This window comes from Lithobates pipiens, unplaced genomic scaffold (assembly GCF_037356315.1).
Source record: "Lithobates pipiens isolate NorthernLeopardFrog02 unplaced genomic scaffold, aLitPip1_a1.2 Scaffold_16, whole genome shotgun sequence".
NCBI lineage: Eukaryota > Metazoa > Chordata > Amphibia > Anura > Ranidae > Lithobates > Lithobates pipiens.
The window spans coordinates 27,795,886-27,821,007 of NW_027507748.1; the positions used below are offsets into that span (position 1 = coordinate 27,795,886).

The 25,122-nt window shown below is 47.1% G+C and overlaps 1 protein-coding gene across 2 annotated transcripts in view; it reads right to left on the reverse strand.

The window, feature by feature from the left end:
* LSAMP (limbic system associated membrane protein) overlaps window positions 1-25,122 on the reverse strand; it is an 869,682-nt gene that overhangs the window by 215,975 nt on the left and 628,585 nt on the right. The window lies entirely within an intron of this gene.

Sequence of the window (25,122 nt, forward strand, 5' to 3'; positions counted from 1 at the left end):
TAGCGACACTAGCGACACTGATGCAGCGTTCAGAAAAATTATCGCTTAGTGACACTGGCAAAAGGGGGTGAAAGGGTTAACTAGCGGAAATCAGGGGGTTAAAACCATTATTGGGTAGTATATCGGGGTACCTAGCGCTATAAAAACCTGGCGGTGAACCTAAAAAAATAACTAGCTACCTAGCGACTGTAGCGACACTAATGCAGCGATCAGAAAAACGATCGCTTAGTGACACTGGCAAAAGGGGGTGAAAGGGTTAACTAGCGGCAATCAGGGGGTTAAAAACATTATTGGGTAGTATATCGGGGTACCTAGCGATATAAAAACCTGGCGGTGAACCTAAAAAAATAACTAGCTACCTAGCGACACATGCAGCGATCAGAAAAATGATCGCTTAGTGACACTGGCAAAAGGGGGTGAAAGGGTTAACTAGCGGCAATCAGGGGGTTAAAAACATTATTGGGTAGTATATCGGGGTACCTAGCGCTATAAAAACCTGGCGGTGAACCTAAAAAAATAACTAGCTACCTAGCGACTGTAGCGACACTAATGCAGCGATCAGAAAAACGATCGCTTAGTGACACTGGCAAAAGGGGGTGAAAGGGTTAACTAGCGGCAATCAGGGGGTTAAAAACATTATTGGGTAGTATATCGGGGTACCTAGCGATATAAAAACCTGGCGGTGAACCTAAAAAAATAACTAGCTACCTAGCGACACTAGCGACACATGCAGCGATCAGAAAAATGATCGCTTAGTGACACTGGCAAAAGGGGGTGAAAGGGTTAACTCTAGGGGCAATCAGGGGGTTAAATCTTTATTGGGGGGTGATAGGGGGCTACCCTGGACCTAACACTAACTGTCCTGACAGTTTTTACTGTCACAACTGACACTGAATGCATTGATCAGTAAAGAAATGATCAATGCAATCAGTGACACTGTGACTGGGGGGGGAGGGGGGGCGGGGGGGGGGGATCGGGGGGCGATCGGGGGGGGGGATCGGGGGGGGGTTGTGTGCCTGTGTGTACCTACATGTCAGTGTAGTGTTGGTGCACACTTACTTTTACTGTTCTCCTCGTAGTCCGGTCAAAAAGACCGCCCCGAGGAGAATGACATCACTTCCTCCTTCCTGTGTAAACAATACACAGGGGAGGAAGCTTCTCATTGGCCAGGAGTGATCCAGAGGGGGTGGCCGAAAACCAACGGCCATCCCCTCATCACGGAGCGCTCCTGGACCGAATCGGACCGCCGTAACCAGCGGGAGGGGGTCCGATCGGACCCCCCACCCGCTGGAAGGCAATCACGTAGATGTACGTGATTATGCCTGCCTGTGCCATTGTGCTGACGTACAATGGCAATACGGCGGTCCTCAAGTGGTTAATGCACAATAAAAAAATTGTGGAGAATAATACTTGGCTGTGTGTTTTACTTCAAATGACAGTTTGGGAGTAGGCAGTTACATTTTAAAAAATACAATGTAAAATTGACAAGGGACACCAACATAGTTGTATCTTTGATCTTAAGAACTACGGGATAATGGTGTTGTGGTAACTTGACCAAATAAAAAAAAAAAAAATAACAAGCATAATAATATTATTCTTGATATCACTAGAAAAAAAAAAGCCTTTGAAATTGAAATCTAATAACTCCATCAGTATCACCAGCAAAGCACCTTCATTATCATTAAGGAAGAAGAGAATTGTGCGCTGCATTTCGTGATTTTTTTTATTTCCTGCGTCACGAATGTTAATTCTCCTTTACGAACGCTAGTATACAAGACCGACTGCTTTCGGCTCGTCCTCGCTTCCGAGCATGCGTGTTTGTACTTTGGACTTATGCATACACACGTTCGCAAAATACGACAACAGACATTTGTCCGCGGAAAATCCGAGAACAATTGTTCGATGGAGCGTACACACACCCTGCCAACAGCCTGTCATCAAATATTTCCCATCGGAAAGTCCGATCGTGTGTACGAGGCATAAGGGTGTGACATGTCATGTGATTTTCTTTATTACAGGTATTTACAGCATACAGTGCCAACAACTTACACAGTGCTTTACATATTTTTACATTCCCATCAGTCCCTACACTCAAGGAGCTTGGAGAATAAGGTAAATATATCACATATGTATAGACTATTTAGACATGTGCCTATATACTGTACATAGCCTAAGTCTGGGTTCACACCAATGAGGATTGGATGCGGGATCACCGCATCCAATTCGCATTAGCAGAAGATTTTGACCGACCATCTATGGAGCCAGTTCACACATCTCTGGTGCGTTTTGCAGAAAAACGCTGTGCGTCTTTTGGTCCGTTTCAGGTCCGAAATTCAGCCCAAAATTCAGGCAAAAATCGGACCTGAAACTGTGAACCAGCACGCACCGGACCCCTGCTGTGAGCCGCATGCGGCACATATGTGAACCGAGCCTTAGACATAAGCCAATTGGCTTACCAGCATATCTTTGAATTGCAGGAGGAAACCCACGCAAGTACAGGGTTAGCAAGACCAGGATTCAAACTGGGAACACTACTGCGGCAAGGCAGACATGCGAAACCAGTAAGCCACTGTATTGGCCACAAGAAAATATGACATCTGATATATGATTATGTTATAGGGGTGTATATTATGCCCAGAGGCCTGTGTGCGAAGCACACCCTAGTCACCCTGTGCAGCGCTGACTCCCCCTGCTGCCCAGCCCCCTGTATCGCTCTGCCCTGCCATGCTTCTGGCTTCCCTCCTCTTATCTCCTGCATATATTTCAGGATGGAGAGTGGAGAAAGGGCCAGTGAATATAATATTTACTGGCCACTATCCTTTGTAAAGAACACTTGTTAAGACCCCCGATATTTCACCAAACCTCAAATGAGGGTGCTAAAAAAAAAAAATAATAATAATAATATTGTAAAAAAATAAAAATAAAAAACGAATGACACTGTCCACTGCCCTACTGACACCATCTACTGTCCTACTGACACCATCCACTGCCCTACTGACACCATCCACTGCCCTACTGACACCATCCACTGCTCTACTGACACCATCCACTGCCCTACTGACACCATCCACTGCCCTACTGACACCATCCACTGCCCTACTGACACTGTCCACTGCCCTACTGACACTGTCCACTGCCCTACTGACACAGTCCACTGCCCTACTGACACCATCCACTGCTCTACTGACACCATCCACTGCCCTACTGACACCATCCACTGCTCTACTGACACCATCCACTGCCCTACTGACACTGCCCACTGCCCCACTGACACCATCCACTGCTCTACTGACACATCCACTGCCCCACTGACACCGTCCACTGCTCTACTGACACCATCCACTGCTCTACTGACACCGTCCACTGCCCTACTGACACCGTCCACTGCCCTAGTGACTCCGTCCACTGCCCTACTGACTCCGTCCACTGCTCTACTGACACCGTCCACTGCTCTATTGACACCGTCCACTGCTCTACTGACACCGTCCACTGCTCTACTGACACCGTCCACTGCTCTACTGACACCGTCCACTGCCCTACTGACACCTTCCACTGCTCTACTGACACCATCCACTGCTCTACTGACACCATCCACTGCTCAACTGACACCATCCACTGCCCTACTGACACCGTCCACTGCCCTACTGACACTGTCCACTGCCCTACTGACACCGTCCACTGCTCTACTGACACCGTCCACTGCTCTACTGACACAATCCACACGCATTTTATAGGAGGGGTACACTGGCTCACTCTTTTTTTATTTGATAAGGGACCATCTGTTAAGTCCTTTGTCCAGCAAGCACGCAGGCAGTGATTGTATTTAAGGTGGGGCAGCTTTGTCATCATCGTAGACCAGGAAGTGATTTAGGACTACAGAACGTTACCATCTCTTCTCCATAACATAGGGGGAGGTTGGTTGCTCTGTACACACAGGGAGTTAAGAGCTTATTGGATTTCTGACAAGATCAAATGGCATTTATTTGAAGTGAATACCGAATGAATATAACAAAACACTCTCATTGATATAGTCAACCAAAAAGAAGCAACTAAGAGAAGTTCATTGTTAGGGTTTATATACACTTTAGCGCAAGCCAGTTTGTGTCGGCTGGATTCATGCAAGCAGTGCCAAAAAAATCAAATTCATGTATGTAGTAGAGGCTGAGTATTTGAGTAGAAGGACAGTAAGGCTGTATTTAAAAACTATTAGGCCGCGTACACACGCGGGGACTGTTCGCTCAACTTTGTTCGTCAAACAGTTTCAGCGGACAGTCCGCTCAAAATTAGCATGGACGGACTTGCCCACACACGACGTACGAACAGTTTGCTGAAACCGTGCGCGATGACGTGAACGGCACGTACGACGGGACTAGAAAACGACGTCCTATACACTGCAATGCAACCTTCGGCGTATAAATTCTTTCTGAGCATGCGCGGAACTTTGTTTGACGAACAAGCCTACACACGAGGGGACTGTTCGCTGAAACAAGGTTTCAGCGGACAGTTTTTCGGAAATTCCGAAAAACCTTGTTCAGCAGACTGTTCGCTGAAACTGTCCGCTGAAAGCCCACACACGGGCGGACTGTCCGCTGAAACACTGTTCAGCGGACAAAGTTGAGCGAACAGTCCCCGCGTGTGTACGCGGCCTTACAGTTTTCAGCAGGTTGATGGTGGGCTGGTGGGACATAATGGAAGCCTACTGAGATGTCCAGGAGAAGTTGGATTCACGTGAGCAATGATAATGTAATCAATTTAATGTAGGCAGTATTGGCTGAGAATTTGATTATCAGGACATTGGGATGTATTTAAAATACCATTACAATTTTCAGCAGGTTGCCTGAGAGCTGGAGGGACACAATCGAAGTCTACGGAACCTAAGGGAAATGTTCAGAAGTTTATACAACAATCAGGTGCCCATGGAACTTTGGAATTGGGATTGCCATGCTAATTCAAAATCGATCTCCCTGTACCCACCACCCCTTTATACTTTGCCAAGAAGGACATTTTGAGTATGAAAACGTTTTTTTCAGCTAGTGATAAGTATCACACTTGACAACGACATGCGGAGTTCTTGCTAACCACTGAACCAAGCCGTGGCCGCCGGCACAGTGAAGATGCTGACTTTATCGTTTTGCAATGAACAGTTATTATAAGACTGGGAACAAAGTTGGTGCTGCTGCCATATACAATTGTTTACTTTGTATCATTTTATTTTTTTTCAAACATCTTCTTGATTTATCCTAATGGACCTACAGGACAGGACACGGTAATGGTTCACCTCTTCTTAAAGCACTCTGGAGAGAGGTAGTTAATGGCAGCAATGACATGCATATACTCTAAAGCAATTGAGAGCAAAAAAAAAAAGAGTGAATATTATTTATAGAGCAGTGGAGTAGGGAAGGGGAAGGAGGAAAGTAGGAGAGAGGAGGGAGGAGAGGAAAGGATAGGAGAGGATAAGGGAGGAGAGGAGAGAAGGGAGGAGAGGAGAAGGAAGTTGAGAAGAGGAGAAGGGAGGAGAGGAGAATGGGGAGAAGGCAGGAGAAGGGAGGAGAGGAGAAGTGAGCAGAGGAGAGAAGAAGGGAGGAGAGGAGAAGGAAGGAGAGAAGAGCAAAAGGGAGGAGAGGAGAGAAGAAGGGAGGAAAGGAGAGGAGAAGGGAGGAGAGGAGAAGGAAGAAGAGAATGGGGAAGAGGAGAGGAGAAGGGAGGAGAGGAGAAGGGGGGGGGAGGGAGGAGAGGAGAAGGAAGGAGAGAAGAGCAAAAGGGAGGAGAGGAGAGAAGAGCAAAAGGGAGGAGAGGAGAGAAGAAGGGAGGAAAGGAGAAAAGAAGGGAGGAGAGGAGAAGGAAGAAGAGAAGAGGAGAAGGGAGAAGAGGAGAGGAGAAGGGAGGAGAGAAAAGGAGGTGAGAAGGGAGAAAATTAGAGGGTAGGAAAGCAGAGTGTAAGTAATGAGAGAGCGAAGGTAGGGGAAGGGACAGGACAAGAAGTGGTAGGAGGGGAGAGGAGGGAAAAGAAGGGGAGGAGAAGGGAGGAGATGGGATGGAAAGGGGAAGTAGAGTAAAAGAGAAGGAAGAACAGTAGTGGTAACATACATCCTCTGTCAATTGAGAGTAAAAATAGTGAATATTATTTATAGAGCAGAGAAGTAGGGAAAGGAAAGGAGGAAAGTAGGAGAGAGGAGAGGAGAAGGGAGGAGAGGAGAAGAGAAGGAAGGAAAGCAGAGTGTAAGTTAGAGCTGCACAATTAATCGCCAAGAATCGTTATCGCAATCTTGACTAAAGTGTTTCACAATTCTTTCTATAGAAAGAATTCTCTCTGCCCTTTTGAAGCCACAGCCTTCAAAAGAAAGGAAGAGAAATACTGGGCAGTCTGCCAAGAATAAAACATTCTTTATCATTTGAACTTAAGTATAAACATTGTAACAATTTGTCAATGGAACAGACTTTGTGTGTAAGTGAAAAAAGTTTAACCACTTAAACACTAAACCTATTTCTGACATTTGTTGGTTTCAAGTTAAAATCTTTATTTTTTTTTTGTTTGCCAAAAAAATTACTTAGAACCCCCAAATATTATATATATACTGTATATATTATTTTAGTAGACACCCTAGGGAAAAAAATGGCGGTTGTTGCAATATTTTAAGTCACACTGTATTTGCTCAGCGCTCTTTCAAATGCAATTTAAAAAAAAAAAAATAATTACTTTAATGAATTGAAAATGGTGTTGCACATTAAAAAAAATAAAATAAAAAAATCATCAAAATTCCTACAAAAATAAAAAATAAAAGAAAAAATTTGGAAAAAAAAATTAACTCACCTCTAAATGCCTGTTGCTAGGAGGTCCCTCGTAGTCTGCCTCCTTCAGTGCCTGGGCTGGTGACATCACTTCCCCTCGGCGCAGGAAGGGCTCAGCTCTGCCCCCTCCCTCCTGTCAGTCACCTGGGACACGTGACAGGTCCCAGATGACTGCACGGCCAATCACGGCGCGTGGCGCCACTCATGCATGCGCAGTAGGTGCCCAGCTGTGACTTCACAGTTAGAATGCCGGCGCCGCCGAGCGGAGGGGGGAACAAGAGGGACTTTGTTCCCCCACATCGCTGGACCCTGGGACAGGTAAGTGTCTGATTATTTATTTATTTTTATTTTTTTAAGGGTAACTCCTCTTTAAAAAAAAATACACCAACCAGTAAAGTTAGCCCTTTATTTTTTGTATAATGTGAAAGATTTTACGTCGCGAGAATCGTGAGAGAATCGTGAATCTTTTTATGCTAAGCAAAAAAAAAAAAATTGCAATTCTAATTTTGGGCAGAATCGTGCAGCTCTAGTGTAAGTAATGAGAGAGCGAAGGTAGGGGAAGGGGCAGGACGAGAAGTAGTAGGAGGGGAGAGGGGAAAAGTAAGGGGAGGAGAAGGGAGGAGAGGGGATGGAAAGGGGAATGGGGAGTAGAGTAAAAGAGAAGAAAGAAGAGGAGTAGTAACATACATCCTCTGTCAATTGAGAGTAAAAATAGGGAATATTATTTATAGAGCAGAGAAGTGGGGAAAGGAAAGGAGGAAAGTAGGAGAGAGGAGAGGAGAGGCAAGGAAAGCCGGGTGTAAGTGATGAGAGAGTGAGGGGTAGGGGAAGAGACAGGGCGAGATGTGGTGACAAGGAAGAGGAGGAAATTAAATTGGAGGAGAAGGGAGGAGAGGGGACGGAATGGGAAAAAAGGGAGTAGAGCAAAAGAGAAGAAAGAAGAGGACTAGTAACATACATCCTCTGTCAATTGAGAGTAAAAATAGTGAATATTATTTTCAGAGCAGTGAAGGAGGGAAGGGAAAGAAGGAGAGAACAAAAAGAGAGGTAAAGGAAGGAGAGGGGAGGGTAGAGGGAAGAAGGAAGGTTAGGGTGAAGGAGAGGAAAAGAAAGAAGAGGGGAAGGGAGGAGAGGAGAAGAAGAAAGGGGAGTAGGTACATGAAGAGAAGGTAAGGGAGGAGGGGGAGGGTTGAGGAGGGGGGAAGGGAGAAGAGGGGACGGGAGGGGAGAGTTGGGGGGATGGGAAGGAAGGAGAGAGGAAGGTGGAGGAGAGGAGAGGAGAGAGGCGAGCAACAGGAAAGAAAGAAAAGTGTGTTTAAGTGATGAGAGAGAAGGGTTAAGGAAGGAACAAGATCAGAAGTGATATGAAGAGGAAAAGGAGGGGAAGGGAGGAGAGGGGGTGGAAAGGGAGAGTAGAGTAAAAGAAAACAAACAAAAAGGAAGAAGAGGAATAGTAACACACATCTTCTGTCAACTGAGAGCAAAAATAATGAATACTTTTTTTTAGACCAGTGGAGGAGGGAAGGTAAAGGGGAGAGGAGAAAAAAAGTGAAAGGGAGGAGAGGAGAGTAGAAGGGAAGGAAAGGGAGAGTGAAAGAAAGGAAAAGAGAAAAGAAGGGAAGGGAGGAAAGGAGAGAAGAGGGGAAGGGAGGAGAGGAGGGAAAGGGAGGAGAGAAGAGAAGAGGGGACTGGAGGAGAGAAGTGGGGATGGGAGGAGAGGAGAGAAGAGGGGACTGGGGGAGAGAAAAGGGGAAGGGAGGAGAGGGGAGGAGAAAGGATTCGAAGGAAAGGGAGAGTCAAGGAGAGGAAAAGAGAGAAGAGGGGAAGGGAGGAGAGAAGGGGGGATGGAAGGACAGGGGAGAAGAGGGGACTGGGTGGAAGAAGAGGGGAAGGGAGGGGAGGGGAGAAGAAGGAAGTAGAAGGAAAGGGAGAGGGGAAGGGAGGAGAGGGGAGAAGAAGGGAGTAGAAGGAAAGGGATGGTGAAGGAGAGGAAAAGAGAGGAGAGGGTAAAGGAGGAGAGGAGAGAAGAGGGGACTGGGAGGAGAGGAGAGGGGATGGGAGGAGAGGAGAGAATAGAAGAGGGGACTGGGGGAGAGAAGAGGGGCAGGGAGGAGAGGAGAGGAGAAAGAATTAAAATGAAAGGGAGAGTGAAGGAGAGGAAAAGAGGGAAGAGAAGAGGAGAGAAGAGGGGAAGTGAGGAGAGCAGAGAAGAGGGGACTGGAGGAGAGAAGAGAAGAGTGGACTGAGGGAAAGAAGAAGGGATGGGAGGAGAGGGGAGGAGAAGGGAGTAGAAGGAAAGGAAGAGGGGAAGGGAGGAGAGGGGAGGAGAAGGGAGTAGAAGGAAAGGGAGGGTGAAGGAGAGGAAAAGAGATAAGAGGGGAAAGGAGGATAGGAGAGAAGAGGGGAAGGGAGGAGAGAAGAGGAGAAAGGAGGAGAGAAGAGGGGAAGGGAGGAAAGAAGAGGGGACTGGAGGAGAGAAGGGGGGACGGGAGGAGAGGAGAGAAGAGGGGACTGGGGGAGAGAAGAGGGGAAGGGAGGAGAGGGGAGGAGAAGGGAGTAGAAGGAAACGGAGGGTGAAGCAGAGGAAAAGAGAGAAGAGGGGAAAGGAGGAGAGGAGAGAAGAGGGGATGGGAGGAGAGAAGAGGGAAAGGGAGGAGAGGAGAGAAGAGGAGAAGGGAGGAGAGGAGAGAAGAGGAGAAGAGAGGAGAGGAGAGAAGAGGGGAAGGGAGGAGAGGAGAGTTGAGAAGAGGGGAAGAGAGGAAAGGAGAGGAGTATTTTAGGGTAGAAGAACAATAAATGAAATGCAAGTTGAATAGAAATAATGATTGAAAGGAAGAAAGGAATGAGGTTTATATATTGGCGTGTTCTTGAATTAAATTGATGACATTTGTATAAGTAGATGTCTTCCCTGTCTGCACACCATCATACGATCGCAGTTTTTTGTACAGAATAAGCCCATCACTCCCCCCCTCCCCCACCCAAATGGAATAATAATAATATCACGCCAGGCCTGAATATATCTCTTTTGAAGTTATGCTCCATTTACAGTCAGGAACTGAGAATTCAAGTTAAAAGTTCAAACTGTATTTTCCAGTAACATTGCCCTTATCGCTGGGAACATTGATATTTTCAACTAGTTTAAGAATAGGCATTAAAGTGATTCCCAGAAGTGTGAAGGACCAGGAGAGATAAATGACACTTTCAGTACCTATTATTTGGCCGTCCTCCATTGTACTCTACTTCCAGAAATTCACAACACTTGTGGGAGAAACTGTGACAAAACACAGAGCTCTCTGCTGCTCATTCCATTCAAAGGGAGACGTTTATGATACGGCCGCTGTGACTACTTGTTTAAAGCATAGTTCCATCTCGGAGTAAGTTGTCAGGATAAAACGATGCACATTTAGAATATTTTGTGAATAGCATTTAGTTATAAAGTAGTGCTGTGATCCCTCCTTCCTCTATCAATATATACATACAGTTTATACTATATATACTGTATATATATATATATATATATATATATATATATACACACACATATATATCTCCAAATCCAAACTCAAATGACAGCAAGCCACCAGCCCAAACATTTGTGGCCATTTATGTTACTAGCATCCTTCTCACCAGCCACATGTAACAAAGTAGTGGGGATGCTGGTGACATCATTGACCTAATCTGGCATGTGGCTATACTAGGTCAATGATGTCAATAGCCTCCCCTCCCCTTTGTTACATGTGGGTGGGGGGATAGTGACATCACTGACCTAATATGGTCAACGATACTGTGGTCATGTGACCATATTAGGTCAGTGATGTCACCAGAATCCCCACCCTTTGTTGCATGTGGGTGTTGGGGGGGAAGCAGAGCGAGTGACATCACTGACCTAATTTGGTCTATGAAATTATGAAATTGTGGCCATGAGGCCATATTAGGTCAATGATGTCACCATCATCTCCACCCCTTTAGTACATATGGGTGGGGGGTCAGGTAGTGACATCACTGACCTAATGTACTATATTAGGTCAATGATGTCATCAGAATCCCCCTTTCCCTTTGATACAGGTGGGTGGAGGGTGCCAGTGACATCACTGACCTAATTTGGTCAATGTCATTGTGGTCACCTGACCATATTAGGTCAATGATGTCACCATCATCTCCACCCCTTTAGTACATATGGGTGGGGGGGGGGGGGGTCAGGTAGTGACATCACTGACCTAATGTACTATATTAGGTCAATGATGTCAGCAGAATACTCCTTTCCTTTTGATACAGGTGGGTGGAGGGTGCCAGTGACATCACTGACCTAGTTTGGTCAATGTCATTGTGGTCACCTGACCATATTAGGTCAATGATGTCATCAACATTCCCACCCCTTTGGTACATATGGGTAGGGGGACAGGTAGTGACATCACTGACCTAATTTGCCATATTAGGCCAATGATGTTGTCAGAATCCCCCTTTTCTTTTGGTACAGGTGGGTGGAGGGTGTCAGTGACATCACTGATAGTGATGGCCGAACGGTTCGCCCGGCGGTCGTTTCGCGGCGAATTTCCGACTTTCGCCGTCCGCGGGTTCGAACGCCTTTTTCCGTCGTTCGCCCCGGCGGACTTACGTGTTTAATGTATACAAGAACTTTAACCTTTCGTGACACGTTTATCATGTGTTACAGGACAACCAATTGAGACATGACAGCTCATGGACACTTGGACATTCCCCCTAACCTATAAATACACCCGATCCGGTGGCCATTTTACATTCTTTCTTCTGTCACTGTAGGGAAAGGATCCTGTGTGGAGTAGGGACAGAGAAAACGCTAGCTATTTGGTACACAAAAGTTCTTTTCAGGACTGGTATAGGTGTTAGGTCAGCAGCCTGAGTTTCTTTTGTCAGTTTAGATAAAGGGACAGAGCGCTGTATGCTGCTATTTTAGGGACAGCTCAGCCAGATTAGTCTTTCTTCATCATCATCATCATCATCATCATTAGCTGTTACTATCAGGTCCACAAAAGAGCTGTTCCAGCTAATCGTTCCAGCCTACTCTTTTTTGCCAATTTGTATAGGGACAGGCAGGAAGCAGTGTGTCAGGCAGTGAGGATAATTTTAAAGACTTGCTGTTACTATTAGTTCCACAAAGGTTCTTTTCAGGACTGGTATCAGTGGTACGGTAATAGGCTTGTACACGTATAATATTCTTTCTTCCAAATATAGAAAGAATATTATACTTGACTGCTGCCCTTCTGCTGCAGTCTGCTAATCATTCACAACTCACTTGTTCCACAAAGCTCTTTATCAGGACTGGTAACTTGGTCTGTCTAGGGTGCTACGGTACATAGGCTTGGGTGCGGTACAGTCTGCTGTTCTGTAAGGACCGCTATCGGTCCACAATACATAGGGTTGCCGTGCACTACTGCTGACCGCTGCCCTATACTGCAGCAGTCCTTCATTGGTATAGGGACTGACGTACAGTCTGCTAATCACTAACACACAACCTGCTTGGTCCACAAAAGTTCTTATAAGGACTGGTAACTTGGTATAGGGTGCTACGGTACATAGGCCTGAGTGCGTTACAGTCTGCTGTTCTGTAAGGACCGCTATCGGTCCACAATACATAGGGTTGCCGTGCACTACTGCTGACCGCTGCCCTATACTGCAGCAGTCCTTCAGCGGTATAGGGACTGACGCACAGTCTGCTAAACACTAACACACAACCTGCTTGGTCCACAAAAGTTTTTATAAGGACTGGTAACTTGGTATAGGGTGCTACGGTACATAGGCCTGAGTGCAGTACAGTCTGCTGTTCTGTAAGGACCGCTATCGGTCCACAATACATAGGGTTGCCGTGCACTACTGCTGACCGCTGCCCTATACTGCAGCAGTCCTTCATTGGTATAGGGACTGACGTACAGTCTGCTAATCACTAACACACAACCTGCTTGGTCCACAAAAGTTCTTATAAGGACTGGTAACTTGGTATAGGGTGCTACGGTACATAGGCCTGAGTGCGTTACAGTCTGCTGTTCTGTAAGGACCGCTATCGGTCCACAATACATAGGGTTGCCGTGCACTACTGCTGACCGCTGCCCTATACTGCAGCAGTCCTTCATTGGTATAGGGACTGACGTACAGTCTGCTAATCACTAACACACAACCTGCTTGTTCCACAAAAGTTCTTATAAGGACTGGTAACTTGGTATAGGGTGCTACGGTACATAGGCTTGAGTGCGGTACAGTCTGCTGTTCTGTAAGGACCGCTATCGGTCCACAATAGATAGGGTTGACGTGCACCACTGCTGACCGCTGCCCTATACTGCAGCAGTCCTTCAGCGGTATAGGGACTGACGTACAGTCTGCTAAACACTAATACACAACCTGCTTGGTCCACAAAAGTTCTTATAAGGACTGGTAACTTGGTATAGGGTGCTACGGTACATAGGCTTGAGTGCGGTACAGTCTGCTGTTCTGTAAGGACCGCTATCGGTCCACAATAGATAGGGTTGACGTGCACCACTGCTGACCGCTGCCCTATACTGCAGCAGTCCTTCAGCGGTATAGGGACTGACGCACAGTCTGCTAAACACTAACACACAACCTGCTTGGTCCACAAAAGTTTTTATAAGGACTGGTAACTTGGTATAGGGTGCTACGGTACATAGGCCTGAGTGCGTTACAGTCTGCTGTTCTGTAAGGACCGCTATCGGTCCACAATACATAGGGTTGCCGTGCACTACTGCTGACCGCTGCCCTATACTGCAGCAGTCCTTCATTGGTATAGGGACTGACGTACAGTCTGCTAATCACTAACACACAACCTGCTTGGTCCACAAAAGTTCTTATAAGGACTGGTAACTTGGTATAGGGTGCTACGGTACATAGGCCTGAGTGCGTTACAGTCTGCTGTTCTGTAAGGACCGCTATCGGTCCACAATACATAGGGTTGCCGTGCACTACTGCTGACCGCTGCCCTATACTGCAGCAGTCCTTCAGCGGTATAGGGACTGACGCACAGTCTGCTAAACACTAACACACAACCTGCTTGGTCCACAAAAGTTCTTATAAGGACTGGTAACTTGGTATAGGGTGCTACGGTACATAGGCCTGAGTGCAGTACAGTCTGCTGTTCTGTAAGGACCGCTATCGGTCCACAATACATAGGGTTGCCGTGCACTACTGCTGACCGCTGCCCTATACTGCAGCAGTCCTTCATTGGTATAGGGACTGACGTACAGTCTGCTAATCACTAACACACAACCTGCTTGTTCCACAAAAGTTCTTATAAGGACTGGTAACTTGGTATAGGGTGCTACGGTACATAGGCTTGAGTGCGGTACAGTCTGCTGTTCTGTAAGGACCGCTATCGGTCCACAATAGATAGGGTTGACGTGCACCACTGCTGACCGCTGCCCTATACTGCAGCAGTCCTTCAGCGGTATAGGGACTGACGTACAGTCTGCTAAACACTAATACACAACCTGCTTGGTCCACAAAAGTTCTTATAAGGACTGGTAACTTGGTATAGGGTGCTACGGTACATAGGCTTGAGTGCGGTACAGTCTGCTGTTCTGTAAGGACCGCTATCGGTCCACAATAGATAGGGTTGACGTGCACCACTGCTGACCGCTGCCCTATACTGCAGCAGTCCTTCAGCGGTATAGGGACTGACGCACAGTCTGCTAAACACTAACACACAACCTGCTTGGTCCACAAAAGTTTTTATAAGGACTGGTAACTTGGTATAGGGTGCTACGGTACATAGGCCTGAGTGCGTTACAGTCTGCTGTTCTGTAAGGACCGCTATCGGTCCACAATACATAGGGTTGCCGTGCACTACTGCTGACCGCTGCCCTATACTGCAGCAGTCCTTCATTGGTATAGGGACTGACGTACAGTCTGCTAATCACTAACACACAACCTGCTTGGTCCACAAAAGTTCTTATAAGGACTGGTAACTTGGTATAGGGTGCTACGGTACATAGGCCTGAGTGCGTTACAGTCTGCTGTTCTGTAAGGACCGCTATCGGTCCACAATACATAGGGTTGCCGTGCACTACTGCTGACCGCTGCCCTATACTGCAGCAGTCCTTCAGCGGTATAGGGACTGACGCACAGTCTGCTAAACACTAACACACAACCTGCTTGGTCCACAAAAGTTCTTATAAGGACTGGTAACTTGGTATAGGGTGCTACGGTACATAGGCTTGAGTGCGGTACAGTCTGCTGTTCTGTAAGGACCGCTATCGGTCCACAATAGATAGGGTTGACGTGCACCACTGCTGACCGCTGCCCTATACTGCAGCAGTCCTTCAGCGGTATAGGGACTGACGTACAGTCTGCTAAACACTAATACACAACCTGCTTGGTCCACAAAAGTTCTTATAAGGACTGGTAACTTGGTATAGGGTGCTACGGTACATAGGCTTGAGTGCGGTACAGTCTGCTGTTCTGTAAGGACCGCTATAGGTCCACAATAGATAGGGTTGACGTGCACCACTGCTGACCGCTCACCTATACTGCAGCAGTCCTTCAGCGGTATAGGGACTAAGAGTTTTGTCACAGGGTCATTTAAAAAATGACATGCAGAGGAAGAGGCAGGCCCTTCCGCAGGGGTGGTAGGGGTAGGGCAGGAGCAACAGGCTTGAGCCAAAGTGGGAAGTTGCAGAAGGTGCGTTCAATTACTTTAAAGGATGCACCAGACTTGGTTGAGTGGCTCGCTCAGCCTTACTCTTCTGCACCCTCCTCATCCTCTCGATCTGCACCCTCTTCTTCACTCTCTGCTATGTGCACCCCCAAAGACACTACCACCAACAACACGACCACCACCACCACCACCACATACCTTCCGCTTGAGTCACTGGAATTATTTTCCGATCCATATCAAGAGGACATTTCTGATGCGCAGCCACTCTTGGTATTGGATCAGGAAGAGGAGGTAGCAACAAGCGCTACTCAGCAGTCTGACGCCAGTACCCAGATCAGCCCAAGGAGGAGGTTGGTCCCCGGTGTTGCTGCCTACTCTACTTATAGCGGTGGGGAAGGTGACGTTGATGATGACGTGTCTAGTGATGTCACGTGGGTGCCCACAAGAGAGGAAGAGGAGGGGAGTTCAGAGGGAGATATGGACCAGCAGATAGGGAGGAGAAGCAGCAATGACTTACATTGCACAGCAGGGACAAAGCAGACTGCAAATGTATCAGGAGCGAGTCATCGACCATGTACGGTCACATCTGGCGCTCCCAGGACACCGGCACATGGCTCCGCAGTGTGGGCTTTTTTTAACGTGTCCGCTGCTGACAATAGCGTTGCCATCTGCAATCTTTGCAGTCAACGCGTTAGTCGCGGTAAGCCCAATACTCACCTAGGGACGACCGCCTTAAGAAGGCACATGAGCAGCCATCACCGAGCCCAGTGGGAGCAACGGAACACACAAAGCCACACTGCAGGCTCTCACCGTCCAGCCTCGTCTTCTACTTCTCCTTCTCCTCTCTCCTCACAATTGTCCTCCACTCCACCTTCCATCACGCCAAGCTCACATTTTTCTGCAAAAAGGCAGGCTTCCGTGGGCCTAATGTTTGAGCGTAAAAAAATGATGACGCCGGATAACCCTCTTGCCCAACGGTTGGCGGCTGGCTTGTCAGAACTCATAGCCCGCCAACTACTGCCATATAAACTGGTGGACTCGGAGGCCTTTCGCAAATTTGTGGCCATTGGAACACCACAATGGAAGGTCCCAGGAAGGAAGTATTTCTCAGAGAAGGGCATCCCAGAGCTATATGGCCATGTTCAGCGGCAAGTGAATGTATCTCTGGCACACAGTGTCGGTGCCAAGATACATCTGACCACAGACACGTGGTCTAGCAAACACGGGCAGGGAAGGTATATCAGTTTTACTGCCCACTGGGTGAACCTTCTGACGGCCGTCAAGCATGTAACCCGTGGCACCCGTGTAGATTTGGTTTTACCGCCACGGATTGCATGCAGGCCTGACTCTTCTTCTCCTCCTCCTACTCCATCCTCCTCCCTCTCCTCCTCAGCTGCCTCCTCCTTTTCCGCTGCTAGCGTCTCTTCCACTGCACCGCCCAAGCTCCCCAGAACCTATTCCACATGCCAGGTGAGACGTTGCCATGCCGTGCTGCGTCTGTTGTGCCTGGAAGCAAAGAGCCACACTGGCCCGGCACTCCTTTCAGCTTTGCGTTCACAGGCAGATGAGTGGCTAACACCGCTCAATTTGACAGTTGGTAAAGTGGTGTGTGACAACGGTGCCAATCTGCTTAGCGCATTGAAACAGGGCAAAATCACGCACGTGCCGTGCATGGCACACGTCTTAAACTTGGTCGTGCAGCGATTCCTTGTCAAATACCCTGGGGTCCAGGACATCTTGCGGCAGGCAAGGAAAATCTCGGCCCATTTCAGAAGATCTTACACGGCCATGGCTCGCCTTGCTGACATTCAGCGGCGACACCATCTGCCGGTCAGACGTCTTATTTGCGATTGCCCGACGCGATGGAACTCAACCTTCTATATGCTTGATAGGCTGCTCCAGCAGAAACGTGCAGTTAACGTCTACCTGTATGAACTCTGCGAAAGAAACGGTTCTGGGGAGCTGGGTTTTTTTTCACCGCGCCAGTGGCTGCTCATGCGCGACACATGCAGACTTCTGCGGCCATTTGAGGAGATCACCAAACTGGTCAGTCGCAGCCATGGCGCCATCAGTGACATGGTACCTTATGCCTTCTTTCTGGAGCGTGCATTGCGTCGTGTCATTGATCAGGCTGTGGAGGAGCAGGAGCGGGAAGATGAGGAAGTCGCAATGCTGGATGAATTCCCAGGGGGGGCTACTCTATCTGAGACAAGTCAACAACAGGAGTCTGATGAGGAGTCAGAGGAGGATGGTGCCGGGGCGGATGAGCAGGAGCAAGAAGAGCATGCTTTAAACCTTTCTGGGATCCCTGTTGTGCGAGGATGGGGAGAGGAGAATGAAGAGGACGACATTATCCTGGATGATGAGCAGGAGCCAGGCCACCACACCGCTTCCACTTTAGTGCAAATGGGGGCCTTCATGCTCCAGTGTTTTAATAGGGACCCCCGTATAAAAAGCATGAGGGTCAAGGACCAGTACTGGGTGGCAACGTACTTAGACCCCCGGTACAAACACAAAATGGCGGAAATGTTACCGCCGTCGCAGAGGGCTGTCAGAATGCAGCACTTCCAGGCCTTGCTTCGAGAAATGCTGCATTCTGCTTTTGCGTGCGCTGGCAGAGGAGCAATTCCCACTCCCAGAGAAGGATTTGCGGGTACCAATCCAACAGCGCCTGCAAGAAGAGGCCGGTTTGAAGATGTGTTGGTGACTTCGGATATGAGGTCATTCTTTCAGCCGACCCATCGACAGGTGTCATCCGGATCCAGCATCAGGGAACGCCTAGACCGTCAGGTGTCCGACTACATTGGGTTAACGGCCGATGTGGACGCTCTGAGGAGTGATGAACCCCTAGACTACTGGGTGGGCAGGCTTGACCTCTGGCCAGAGCTTGCCCAATTTGCAATCGAACTGTTGGCTTGCCCCTCATCCAGTGTCCTGTCCGAAAGGACGTTCAGCGCAGCAGGGGGGATTGTGACCGATAAGCGTACTCGCCTAGCTCACCACAGTGTTAACTACCTCACATTTCTAAAAATGAATGAGGCATGGATCTCGGAGGAATTCAACACATGTGATCAGTAGACCATGTATATGTCTATAAACAATTTTTGGAATCAAGCACACAGACCTTCTTAATTCATTTGGCTCACTTCCCTGACCCAAAAAAGCACACCGTACTATATGCCCCTACCCTCCTCTTTGAAGAGGTTGAGCGGTGTCATATTTCTACTGGGGCTGCTTATTATGAGGGGTTCCCACCATCCCTGTGCTGTGCTGACTTCCTCCTGGGTGTTCTTATTATGAGGGGCTCCCACCATCCCTGTGCTGTGCTGACTTCCTCCTGGGGGTTCTTATTATGAGGGGATCACACCATCCCTGTGCTGTGCTGACTTCCTCCTGGGGCTGCTTACGGTGCTGCTGTCAGCGCTGTATGTCACGGAGCTGCTGTCAGCGCTGTATGTCACGGAGCTGCTGTCAGCGCTGTATGTCACGGAGCTGCTGTCAGCGCTGTATGTCACGGAGCTGCTGTCAGCGCTGTATGTCACGGAGCTGCTGTCAGCGCTGTATGTCACGGAGCTGCTGTCAGCGCTGTATGTCACGGAGCTGCTGTCAGCGCTGTATGTCACGGAGCTGCTGTCAGCGCTGTATGTCACGGAGCTGCTGTCAGCGCTGTATGTCACGGAGCTGCTGTCAGCGCTGTATGTCACGGTGCTGCTGTCAGCGCTGTATGTCACGGAGCTGCTGTCAGCGCTGTATGTCACGGAGCTGCTGTCAGTGCTGTATGTCACGGAGCTGCTGTCAGCGCTGTATGTCACGGAGCTGCTGTCAGCGCTGTATGTCACGGAGCTGCTGTCAGCGCTGTATGTCACGGTGCTGCTGTCAGCGCTGTATGTCACGGAGCTGCTGTCAGCGCTGTATGTCACGGAGCTGCTGTCAGCGCTGTATGTCACGGAGCTGCTGTCAGCGCTGTATGTCACGGAGCTGCTGTCAGCGCTGTATGTCACGGAGCTGCTGTCAGCGCTGTATGTCACGGAGCTGCTGTCAGCGCTGTATGTCACGGAGCTGCTGTCAGCGCTGTATGTCACGGAGCTGCTGTCAGCGCTGTATGTCACGGAGCTGCTGTCAGCGCTGTATGTCACGGAGCTGCTGTCAGCGCTGTATGTCACGGAGCTGCTGTCAGCGCTGTATGTCACGGAGCTGCTGTCAGCGCTGTATGTCACGGTGCTGCTGTCAGCGCTGTATGTCACGGAGCTGCTGTCAGCGCTGTATGTCACGGAGCTGCTGTCAGTGCTGTATGTCACGGAGCTGCTGTCAGCGCTGTATGTCACGGAGCTGCTGTCAGCGCTGTATGTCACGGAGCTGCTGTCAGCGCTGTATGTCACGGTGCTGCTGTCAGCGCTGTATGTCACGGAGCTGCTGTCAGCGCTGTATGTCACGGAGCTGCTGTCAGCGCTGTATGTCACGGAGCTGCTGTCAGCGCTGTATGTCACGGAGCTGCTGTCAGCGCTGTATGTCACGGAGCTGCTGTCAGCGCTGTATGTCACGGTGCTGATGTCAGTGCTCTGTATTACGGTGCTGCTGTCAGTGCTCTGTATCTCCTGCACCCTCTTGTTTGCCTACCCTGGTCCCTGACCTTCCCTCTCCTCCATTGCCTTCATTAGCTCCATAGTCCTGAATTGTCAGAACAATTTCCCAAATAAAAAAAAAATGCTTGTAGTTATCGATCCCAAATTCACCTCATACATGTATTATGCTATTGTCCAGGTGGTGGGACTACGTGCTACCCCCTAATAATTACCCCGTGGCCGCAAATTCGACCTAAAGGTTTGCGAAATTCGCCTCCCATTGAAGTCAATGGAGCCCGCGGCGAACGGTCGTTTTCGCGAACGTTTGTGTCCGTTCGCGTTTCGCGTTCGCGAAACGTCCCGTCGGAAGTTCGTCCATCACTAATCACTGACCTAGTTTGGTCAATATCATTGTGGCCATGTGGCTATATTAGGGCAATGATGTCACCAGCATCCTTGGTTACATGTGGTAAGGGGAGGAGCTAGTGACATCACTGACCTAATTTGGTCTATGGCACCGTGGCCATATTAGTTCAATGATTTCACCAGCATCCCCACCCCTTTGTTTTACGTATGGCTGCAGGTTAGGAAATTCCACAGGTGATCGACCAGGAGGCCTGCTATCATGTGACAGTTTCCCTTAGATCGTCCATAGTCAAAAATGTGGCAACAATATAAAAATTACAGACCCTTTATCATTAAAAAGTAAACCTTGACCCCCTTAACTTTGCCTAGGCTGAGATGATGTCATCAGCTGCAGGCAGGAGGAAGCATTTCATCAGTCTCCTATGCAACAGTGTTTAGAGCAGGGGTCTCCAAGGGCCAGATGTGGACCTTTGCTAGCCTTTATTGGGCCCTTGAGCCACTATTCCTCCCAATGATATGAGGAACTATTCCTCCCACTGACACCAGCAATGGGGCACAATGTCTTCCACTGATACCAATGATGGAATACTACTCCTCCTAATACCAATAATAAGGGCACTACTCCTCCTAATACCAAAAATGGGGCAATACTCCTCCTAATACCAATAATAAGGGCACTACCCCTCCTACTGACCACCAACCCTGAGGCCATATTTATTCTCACTGATGCTGGGCCTGGGACATTTTCTACCCCCACTGGCCACAATCCGGCCCTCCTAAAGTCTGAAGGACAGTGGACTGGCCCTTTGTTTGAAAAATTTGGAGACCACCTGGTTTAGAGTATACGTTTGTAACTTTGTAGCAAGGCGAGATGCTGCTGCAGGGACTGATTCACGTCAGACATTTTTGAACACAGCCAAGAACTGAAGCATAAGCCATCCAGGGGCAACTAGCTCACTGCTGTTAAAATGTAAATGGGAGGAGTACTAGTACTAAAAGTGAGGTACTCCTTTATGTCCCTTTAACAAGCTCTAACTCACCTTTAAAATGAGTTTTGGGAGAACCTGAATTGAGAATTTTCTACAGACGGCTTCCCAGAGAGAGAGACAAACCAGTATTATCTAACTTCAGAGTCTTCCCTGAAACTACTTTATAAAGCTGGCAGGTTCGGACATTGAAGCCGTCAATTTCCCATCACTCCTGTTTACTGTGCGGACGCAAGATGGAAGCTGGCCTGTCATTGGTCAGTGGCACTCCTTCTCCCTAAGACTCGCCAGCAATTCTTTCTTCACCTCTATAAATTGAGATTGCAGCCAACCTTCGAGTCACCCATCTGTCAGCGTGTCTGTGTCTTCACTTATTCCTTCAGCGTCTGGAGACCCATCCTGCTTCGCCTCTAAGATATTCAATTACATTTCAACTTCTGCGCTGACATAAACAATTCACAAGTAAACCAGTACAGGCCTCCGGGAAGATTTAAAGGAGTTTGGTGACACTTTGGGGAATGAGGAACATTCAGGCGAGTTTACTACAAGTGCAACAGCCTCTGTCTAAAATTGAGAAAAATAATTACAGCTCGTTGACCCTGTTTAGTATGTAATTAAAAATACATAGCGACCAGACATGAAAACTTGACCTTGACCCCAGGATGTACAGCCTGCCTAGTTTATATGCTAGGGACATACACCAGTAGGAATAAGAATTGGTTCTAGTGTTCTTTGGAGGAGATGATAAAAATGAGTGGACCTGGTTAAGATCTTAGACTGCTTTAGGAATCCCTCATCAGAAGACTAAATCTTAAATATGTGGTTGGAAGTGTCTAATAAAAACTGTCATCTACCTTGGAAATTTGTTTAAAATATTTATTGAACAAGAACGTCAGATACAGCAAACACTTTTGAGGGATATACCGTTATATATAAACCCCGAAGAAGGAGTCCATTCCCCTGAAACATGTTGATGTTCTAGTGTTAATCCAAAAGAGATGGGTTCTCCTCAGAGGAGATGATAAAAGTGTGTTATGTGTGTACCTGGTCAAGGTCTAGACTGCTGGAGGAATTGCTCATCAGAAGATCAAATCTGGTTGAGAGTCAAATGTGGTTGGGAGACCCTAGTCAAAATAGTCATCTAACCACATCACCAAATGTGGTTGGGAGACCCTAGTCAAAATAGTCATCTAACCACATCACCAAATTTGGTTGGGAGTCCCTAGTCAAAATAGTCATCTAACCACATCACCAAATGTGGTTGGGAGTCCCTAGTCAAAATAGTCATCTAACCACATCACCAAATGTGGTTGGGAGTCCCTAGTCAAAATAGTCATCTAACCACATCACCAAATGTGGTTGGGAGACCCTAGTCAAAATAGTCATCTAACCACATCACCAAATGTGGTTGGGAGACCCTAGTCAAAATAGTCATCTAACCACATCACCAAATGTGGTTGGGAGACCCTAGTCGAAACGGTCATCTATCTTGGAAATATGTTTAAAATAATTATTGAACAAGAACGTCAGATAAAGCAAACACTTTTGAGGGACATACCGTTATATATAAACCCTGAAGAAGGAGTCCATTCCCCTGAAACATGTTGATGTTCTAGTGTTAATCCAAAAGAGGGGGGTTCTCCTCAGAGGAGATGATAAAAGTGTGTTATGTGTGGACCTGGTCAAGGTCTCTAGACTGCTGGAGGAATTGCTCATCAGAAGATCAAATCTGGTTGAGAGTCAAAATGTGGTTGGGAGTCCCTAGTCAAAATAATCATCTAACCACATCACCAAATGTGGTTGGGAGACCCTAGTCAAAATAGTCATCTAACCACATCACCAAATGTGGTTGGGAGACCCTAGTCAAAACAGCCATCTAACTTGGAAAGTCGGTGTCACGAGCAGAGTTGGGGTGACCGAGTACAAGAGCGGACAGGAGGAGGAAGAGGAGAAGGAGAGCGCCGAGCCGGAGGACACAGGAAGACACACACAGCCAGGCCCCGGGGCAGCTAGCAGATCTGTGGTCCATGGCCGAGTACCTGGAGGGAATTGTCTGGGGTGCCTATATCAACTGAGGACATACACCTTAACCATTGGAGCATATTGCTGTGCCTATATCAACTGAGGATATACACCTTAACCATTGGAGCATATTGCTGTCTAACTGACAGCAGTGAGGTAAGTTACCCACTGCACTCAGTGTGTGAGCACCTGCTTTGAGGAGTTGTAAGATCACCGGTGGAACTATCCCGTGTTTGTTCACAGAATTAACCTTTTACACAGCACAGTGTGGATTCACTTATTTGCATGACCTGATATGGATTGCCATTTTTTCGACAAATAGAGACACTTTAAGAATTTTTTTGGATTGTGGTTTATATCTAGCTTTATTTATATTTTTTTGTTTATTTATTTGCTGGATTTTACTTTTATACAATTTTTAACGTATATTTTTTCACTTGGATGCACTTTTATGGATTGAGACACATCTTGGATTGCACACCCTTCTGGATTATTATTATTATTACCTGCGATTGAGCTATTTATTGCTTCACTTGCACTTTATTAGGAATACGTAGACTATTTGAATTTCTTTACTGATCACTTTATAAATGATATTAGGAATATGTGTATATTCTGAATATCCTATTAGTCACTTTATAATGATTTTATGCATATAGGGTATAGATACAGTTTGAATTAATTGTTTATTATAATCGCATAGGTGTGTTTTTTTAGATTTTGTATGCGATTATTTATTCACTATTATTTGATTTAATTAATTTTGTGTGGAGCGCAACACCATTCTTTATCATTAGTATTACTTGAGGGGAGGGTTTGCACCTCTGTCGGTGGTTTGCTGCAACCATATTAGCTATTTTTGTTTAACCATTGTAGCGCGAGGATAACCAACAATTAACTTGGAAATTTGTTTAAAATATTTATTGTACAAGAATGTTATATACAGCCAACACATGTTGTGAGATATACCATTATGTAAGCCCAGAGGAAGGAGTCTATTCCCCTAAAACATATGGGCTCTATCTGATGTTCTAGTATTAATCCAAAAGGGGGGTTCTCCTTGGAGGAGATGGTAAAAGTGTGTTATGTGTCAGAAACCACGAATCAGACTGATACAAAGTACAGTTACAGTAAATTCCACTTGTTTAACCACTTTCAGACCGGACCATTTTGCTGGTAAATGACCAGAGGTCTTTTTACACTTTGGCACTGCGCTGCTTTAACTGGTAATTGCGCGGTCATGCAATGTTGTACCCAAACAAAATTTGCGTCCTTTTCTTCCCACAAATAGAGCTTTCTTTTGATGGTATTTGATTGCCTCTGCGATGTTTATTTTTTGCGATATAAACGTAAAAAGACCGCAAATTTTGAAAAAAAATGATATTTTCTACTTTTTGTTATTAGAAAAATCCAATAAACTCTATTTTAGTCATACATTTAGGCCAAAATGTATTCAGCCACATGTCTTTGGTAAAAAAAAAGTCAATAATTGTATATTTATTGGTTTGCGCAAAAGTTGTCACATCTACAAACTAAGGTACATTTTCTGGAATTTACGCAGCTTTTAGTTTACGACTGCCTATCTCATTTCTTGAGGTGCTAAAATGGCAGGGCAGTACAAAACCCCCCCAAATGACCCCATTTTGGAAAGTAGACCCCCTAAGGAAATTGATAAGAGGCATGTTGAGCCCATTGAATATTTTATTTTTTTGCCTCAAGCGATTGAATAATGACAAAAAAAAAATTTTTTTTTTTTTTT